Here is a 7,845-nt window from a genome sequence, read left to right as displayed (position 1 = left end):
GCATCAGTTCCCCTTATAGACAGTCATGTGCAACAACCATGTGGTTGCTGGAAACTGAACTTAGGACCCTCTGGAAGAGCGGCTAAGTGCTTTGAACTGCTGAGCCATCTCTCCAGCCCCAGCACACGTCTCTTTTAATCTCAGCACTTGGGAGACAGAGGTAGGCCAGAGAGACCCACCTAGTGAGACCCTGTCTCAAAATAAACAAAATAAAACAAAGTAGAACAAAACTAAGGTGACTCTTGCGCAGCGGTCCATGTCCTGTGGGAAGGCTGAAATGTCAGCAGGAGTGTGTGAAAGCACCAGCATTTGAGAGGGAGGAGTGGACCCTTCAAACACGGGAAATGGCTTTCAGCAACTCCTCTGCCTGCATTGTGGATGACCAGAGCACTCACAGCCCGTGGCCGGCTTCTAAATGCAGGTGCACATGCAGGAACAGACGTGAGGCCCAGAAGAGATGCAGATACCAGAGGCCTGCAGGGGTGAGTCCCAGGGAAGAACCTAGCCGAGCATAGCTCCCCTGCAAAGACCCCATAAAGCCTCATGGCCAAGGGTAACCAAAGAAGATTCCCTGGGCAGAGCTACTGGGAGGCATAAGGGGTTGGGACAGGCACATTAGCTCAAGTGGAGCAGAAGTTATTTCTGTCTCTGTCATTGCCTTGCTTTTCCTCCCCCTTTTCTTTTTCTTTTTAAAGGTTTATTTATTTTATGTATATGAGTATACACCAAAAGAAGGCATAGGATCCCATGACAGATGGTTGTGAGCCCCCATGTGGTTGCTGGGAATTGAACTCAGGACCTCTGGAAAAGCAGTCAGTGCCCTTAACCACTGAGCCATCTCTCCAACCCCGCTCCTTTCTTTTCTTTTCTCTCTTTTTCTTTTTTCGTTTTTTGATTTCTCATTTTTTTAAACAGGATTTCTTTGCGTGTAGCCCTGGCTGTCCCGGAACTTGCTCTGTTGACCAGGCTGGCCTCAAACTCATAGAGATCTCTGTCTCCCAAGCACTGCCAATAAAGGTATGTGCACCATCACATCTGGCTATTCTTTTAATTTTCAAATGCTGAAACTGAAGTTCTGAGTCTGTCTTTGACTCAGAGAGTGACAGCAGGAATCCTGTGTCTAGTCAGCCCTTGTATCATCGTTGAAAGCCCATGGCAACATGCATGGTGCTGTATTGGATGCAAGGGACCAATGCTCCAGAAAATGGACTGGGCAAGAGATCTGACTTAAAGTACAAGTGGGTCTAGAATGTTCCTGATATGGCAACTCCCAGGATGCCTCTATATACAGTGGAGTCACCTGCAAAGTGCATGAAACTTGATAAATACCCAGTTTGCCATTGCTCATAGCGGGGCATGGTGGTTATGGGGCATAGGGTTGGCACAAGAGTTATCAGTCAGTAAGCATCCCAAAACTGTTGGCTCTTATTTCCAGAACAAATCCATTGTTGGCTTTAACTACTAAAAAGGACATTGGGTTTGGTCTATGGCAGGGCAGTCACCACCAATCAATCATACCCTCAACGTAAGTAGTGCCCAACAGGAATGAATGCCAACAGCAGGTTTGTGGAAGAGTACCACTGTGGACTGGCAATGACCTTGTGGCCATCTGGGAGAACCTAATGCCCAGGGCAGAAAGCAAAAGCCCCAATGACAGACATGATGTACCCGTGAGCATTTCCAGTCCCCTAAAGGTCCAATGTACACACAGTTGAGAGACCACAGTGTGGGAAACCTCCCAGCACTGGAAGGCATGGACCTTCTAAACACTGGACAGCGCTTTCCACATTTTCTCTGCCTGCACTACCATTGACCAGGGCATGGGTATCCCCTGATCACTTACGAACGCAGGGCCAGAGAAGGTGGAGGGCCTGCGGTCAAATGCAGAAGCTTAGAGCGGTCAGTTCAGCTGAGTACAAGGATCTAGGAAATACATCTAAACCGACAAAAATTCCTTCCACACATCAACGGGAGACAAAAGAACACATAGAACAGGTGTTCTTAGGTGGTGGAACAAGAGGGCTCCTGACCCTAGGAAAAACAGTCTAGTTGTTCTGCTTTCTGGAGAAGGAGACCTTGTCCTGGATAGTTTTATGTCAACTTGACACAGAGTAGAGTCATTTGAAAGGAGGGAGCCTCAGCTGAGAAAATGTCTCCATAAGACTGAACTGTACACAAGTCTATAGGGCCGTTTGTTTGTTTGTTTGTTTGAAATTAGTGATTCGTGTGGGAGGGTTCAGCCCATTGTGGGTGCTTCCATCCCTGGGCTGGTGATCCTGGGTTCTATAAGAAGCAGGCTGAGTAAGCCATGGGGAACAAGGCAGTAAGCAGCACCCCTCCATGGCTCTGCATCAGCTCCTGCCTCCAGGTTCCTGGCCATGTTTGGGTTTTTGTCCTGGCTTCCTTCGACGATGAACAGCGGTGTGGAAGTGTGAGCCAAACAAACCCTTTCCTCCCTGTGCTGCTTTGGTCATGGAGTTTCACTGCAGCCAGAGGAACCCCAACCAAGACAGACCTGGGGACAGGTAGATACGGTGCAACACTGTCCCGTGTCTGATTCAGACCTTCTGCTGCTAACCCACCAAGACGCATTACAGAGAACGCAGAGCTGAAGCAGGCACAACAGAAATCAGATCTACATCAGTGGCCCAAAGGAGAATAAAACTGGGGGGCAGGGATGCAGCCACCTTCATCTTCTGTCCATTTACTTCCCATTCTATCCCATTCCTGGGAACTTGTGAGCATCTCTTAAGGTCAGCCATCTTTTCTTTTTTGTATCAGAATATTTATTTATTTATTTATTTTATATGAGTATACTGTAGTTGTCTTCAGACATACCAGAAGAGGCATCATATCCCATTACAGATGGCTGTAAGCCACCATGTGGTTGCTGGGATTTGAACTCAGGACCTCTGGAAGAGCAATCAGTGCTCTTAACCACTGAGCAATCTCTCCAGCACCCCCACCCACTCCCGCCACCCAGGGCAGCCTTCTTAAGTTCAGACCCTACCTCGGGAGCACTGTGGTCCAGCTGCTTCCTGGCAGGATAGAGACACCTCTCATGTCCCCTCTGCACCGAGCTGTCAAGTCTGCAATAAACAAGAAGCATTTAAATAAGCATCAAAGGTCACCTCATCAAATCTGTCCTGGGCAGCGCACAAAGCGTGCCTGGTGCAACATCCAAATGCAACAGATACACCCGAGGCTGGATTTCTCATGACGCAGCATTTTCTCGTGAACAAAGAAAGATGCTAGCAACAAATCAACTACATCAGAAACACTTTTCAGATCGTTCCTGCAACCTCTGCTAAACGGCGGCGATTCCAAAAGGTTTTTTATCCCGTCTCCTGCCAAAGAACCTCAAATGGAAAAATACTGGCTGACCGTCTAATCCCCGGCTTCAAAGACCTCAGCCCCATGAAATCATCCTTTCAGGTAAGACTCTACCTGTCACCCACAAGACCAACTTAGGTTCAAAATGAGAGATCGGTTTCATTCACATCCCATGGCATAGCTACCATACAGCCAGACACTAGGGTTCAAAGTAAGACAAGCAGCCAGATCTGCCTTTGCAACTTCCCTACCTGCGAATGAAGGAACTAGCTTTCATAGGACCTGAGGTCTTTATGGCCTGAGTCCAGATCTCCCAAGCCATCCTGCACAGGGTCTTTGCGAAGGCTGTCTGTCCTCTGAAACTGGGTGAACTCCACACTACCCCCTCTGTTGATGCTCATAGGAAGGTTAAAATTAGGTGGCACTCAGGCTACAAGGTGCACCCGCAGCACTTACCGGGATACTTGCTTCCTGGACCCTGGCACCCACTAGTGAGTGTCGGGAGTTGAGGGAGGGGCCTTGGCTGCTGCAGAACCTGCATCACCATCCTTCTTGGTGTCAGGAGGTCCTTGCGCCAAAGGCCCATCAAGGAAACAAGCGCTTGGGAAGAGGTTCACAGCAAGGTGTCACACACCAAGCATCCGTCCTAGGGTCCGGGGCCTATCAGCTTGGAAGGACGCGTGTCAACAGTCCGAGGACCCTGTGTAAGAAAGGACAAGCGGCTTTGCATGCCTCATGAACCTCACCTGGGTTCTGCCCCCAACCCTCCACCTCCGCCGGAGAGCATTAGCACTGCGCCCCCAGGTCTCTCTCTCCTACCGCCTCCCTCCCCTGAGGCTGTGCCTCAGCTCGAGCCCACCGACCCAAGAAAGGCAGAGGTCGCAGCCTACCAACGATCTCCTTTCGAGTACTCCAGGAGGTCCAAAGCTCTCAAGGGTGGGAGGATCAAGCCTACACCCTAGCTTCCCGGCTCCTGGGTTTTCCCAGTTAAAGGAGACTAGAGGCCTTGGAGGCCGCCGAGAGCGCAGAGCCGAGGTGACTCGCCTAGCAGGCTGAGTGCGTGACTGCCGCAGTGCGGGACTGCGCAGGACGCTCCCCGAACACCGCAGTGTCTGTCCAGCTGCGGCTGCGCGCGCTGCAGTCTCCAGCTTCGTCTTGGCGCAACTGGCCAGTGTGCGTGGCTCTGCAGCGTCCCCTGCTGGAGTAGAACCGAAATGCTTACTGCGCCAGCGAAGCTCTCCTTCCTTAGTCCTAGCTTCCATTCTTCCAATCACTTCATACATCCATATTGCCAGAAAATATGTGGCGGAACATCAGCCTCCTCTCATCCCATTAGTCATCGATCATACTGACCCATCTGCCTCCTTACGTATCTAAATATTCATCTTCATGCATCTGTCTGCCTGTCCATCCATCCACTCATCTATCCATTTATTCATCTTTTCATTAATCTACTTACTCATCTATCTTTGCATCCACCCATAATATCCACCAAGGAACTATTTCGTATCAAGGGCCAGACTACGCACTAAAAAAATAAAAGGAATAAGACAGGCATGATCCGTAACTCGGTTACCTTTTAATGTGCATGATAAACAAATAGGCCAGAAAATTCGACCACTAAAAGTCATAAGTGTGGGACTGGAGAGATGGCTCAGTGATTAAGAGCACTGACTGCTCTTCCAAAGGACCGGGGTTCAATTCCCAGAGGGCAGCTCCTAACTGTCTGTAACTCTGAAAATCTGAATGAATTATGAAATGTTCAGTATATTATATCCAGGAGGAGATGTAACAAGTGATGTGAAGTGGAGACATAAAGCTCATGCAAATGGGTCAGCAATGCTTCTTGTTTTAGTTTGATTTGCCTTGCTTGGGGCAGGGTCTGTTGACTACAGTCTTGGCTGTCCTGGAACTCACCATATAGACCAGGCTAGCTTTGAAGAACTCACAAAGATCCTCCTGCGTTTGCCTCCTGAGTGATGGGATTAAAGCTGTGTGCCACCACACCTAGCTGTTTCATGTGCCCTTTTAAAAAAGTTCTGTTGATTCACGTATGTGTGTGTGTTTGGTAGGCACACGTCATGGTGCACATTTAGATATCAGAGGACAACTGCTGAGTTGGTCTCTTCTACCACGTGGACCTGGGATTGTTTTTGTTTTTGTTTTTGTTTTTTTCTGTGACAGGGTTTCTCTGTGTAGCTCTGGCTGTCCTAGAAATCGCTCTTAGACCAGGCTGGCCTCAAGGCCTCAAACTCAGAGAGATCTGCCTACCTATGCTGGGATTAAAGGCACGTGTCACCACTGCCTGGCAGGTTGTCATTCCTGAGGACACGTGCCTTTGCTGGTTGCGTCGTCTAGCCCAGTCTAGCCACGTTATCCCAGTGTGATAATGACTCTGACATCTGTTCTCAATGCAAGGAACGAATGTAACTAGCAGCCAGTATTTTTGAGCACACAGAATATTTCAGGTGTTTTGACCCATTTATTATTCCAGTATTATAGACTGAATGGTGACTCCCTCTCCTAAGTCCATTTTGAAACCCTACCTCTCACCATGGTAGTATCGGGTTGCAGGATCTTTGGTGGGGTGTGTGTGATCGGGTTATGAGAGTCCCCTGGATCTTGCCTTTTACCACTTGGGAACACTAGGAAGGCATCCATCAGCCTGTGATGCACGAGTGGGGTGAGGCGGGGCTCAGATTCTGCTGGTGCCTTGACTTCAGACTCCCAGCGTGATGCTGGGCCAAATCACCGAGGAAAGCAACTTCAGGAGGAGAGCTTTGTATTAGCTTTTGATCATTTGGCTTTGTGGTTTCTGGGCCTAGAGTGAGGTGTCAAGTTCTCATGACAAGGGGTGAGTGGTGGTACAAAGCTGTCGTGGTGGCCAGAGAGTAAAAGAGAAAGGTCTGTGGAGTGGAAACTTAAGGGTTCTTTGGAAAGTTGGTTGTATGGTGTTTTGTTGGAGCAAACTTGTGAAGGAATGTTTAGCTGAAGTGGACACAGGTGAAAGGCTAAGGCAGACTCATGAAGGAATGTTTCACTGAGACAGACAGGAGAGAGGATGTTCTGCGAAAGCAAGCATGTGAAAGGACATGTGAAGAAGGAGTCTTTGCTCACAAATGTATTGGTCCACCTTACATTGCATGGTTGAGCTGCATTTGTCAGGACTCCATAGAGAGAAATACAACAACAACAAAAAAAAAACCTCTGGTGATGTGTTGCAGGATTTTTCCCTGTCCAATCACATTAGGAGAGTGTGAGGCTTGTGATTGGACAAGAGAAGGGAGGCAGAGTGAGGAGTTGGGGAGAGAGGGAGAGGGGTCTGAGGAGGAGAGGGAGAACCAGAATGGAGGCTGACGTGGTGTTATCAAAAGATTAGAATAAATGGGTTAAAGCTTTGCCATTATCATTTGGCTCTGAAATTTTTGTACTGGCATCTTGTAAATTGTGTTATTATTGATACATAAATCTGATTGGCTAATTAAGCATTAAGAGTCTTGATTCTACTGGGTAATTAGGTGTTGAGATAGCTAACCAGGGGTATGTAGGGCATTTCGTGAAAGCAAGAACAACTTGGGGGGCCCGTCTGAGAGATGGCCCATGTGGCCTCGAAGGGCTGGCTAGTTGGCAGGCCGAGAGACCGAGCGAGTGAGATAACCTGGCACAGGGGCTAGCTTAAAAGAGTTGTTGGCAGTGGCCGGAGCACAGGAGCGTGGCCTGGCCCCGCTGAGAGCTGGCGGGTTCATTTTTTAATATTTCCCGAAACAGTGGCGTGCTAAGGCTTTTTTGCTGCATCCATGGATGGACTTGGGCTGATTGGCAGAGTGATGTCAGCTGAGACAGACGCACGTGCTGAGGCCAGATCCATGGAGGACATGTGATGTTTGGAGGGAGTATAACTGGAACTTGACGGACAATGACGAAGGCTGAGCTTGACTTGCTTATAGAGCTAGCTGTGCAAAGCTTATTAGTCTTGAGTCTTCGCCGATCTTCACTGAGAGAGGCATAGCTGAGAACTTTTCCCAACACTCCCTTGACCCTGGTCCCTCCTGTTGACTGTGCAGAGGCTGGGGCCTGCCTGTCTCTGCTACTTAGTGCCACGGCTGCTGATTCATGTTTGCCCTACCAACACAGCTGAACTGGACCGCTGGTGTATTCCTAAAGTGTTTGAGAGTGGCCTGCCACTGCTAACCTGTGAACTGACTGTCAATTTCCAGACAACATCCATAATATCGGGGATAAAATCCTGATAAAGGATAAGAGGCAATAAGAATCCAAAAGGAGTTCTGTGCCTCCTGGGTTTCAGACTAGTCGCTGGTATCCCCTAACTCAGATGTGTTCCAGATCAGTCTTTCCAATCATCAACACGGCCTCATAATTAGACATATAGGTACCCCAATTAATGATTTGTAAATGGTTAAGATTGGACATTGTCTCCTGGCCACAATGTTTCCAACTATCCTAGTTTAATGTTTTAAGTAGTAGAGAGTAATTGAAAGGTTTCTCTCACTC

General features: G+C 48.6%; 2 non-coding genes across 2 annotated transcripts; both read right to left on the bottom strand.

The window, feature by feature from the left end:
- Positions 1-290: 290 nt before the first annotated feature.
- LOC116092698 lies at positions 291-423 on the bottom strand. Its single transcript, XR_004119425.1, has one exon. It is a non-coding gene; the product is annotated as a small nucleolar RNA SNORA71 (small nucleolar RNA).
- Positions 424-1,725: 1,302 nt separating this feature from the next.
- Positions 1,726-1,853, bottom strand: LOC116092700. The gene has a single exon (XR_004119427.1). It is a non-coding gene; the product is annotated as a small nucleolar RNA SNORA71 (small nucleolar RNA).
- Between the last annotated feature and the right edge of the window lie 5,992 nt (positions 1,854-7,845).

This window comes from Mastomys coucha, unplaced genomic scaffold (assembly GCF_008632895.1).
Source record: "Mastomys coucha isolate ucsf_1 unplaced genomic scaffold, UCSF_Mcou_1 pScaffold15, whole genome shotgun sequence".
In the NCBI taxonomy this organism is placed as follows: domain Eukaryota; kingdom Metazoa; phylum Chordata; class Mammalia; order Rodentia; family Muridae; genus Mastomys; species Mastomys coucha.
This window is presented reverse-complemented; position numbering and strand designations above follow the sequence as displayed.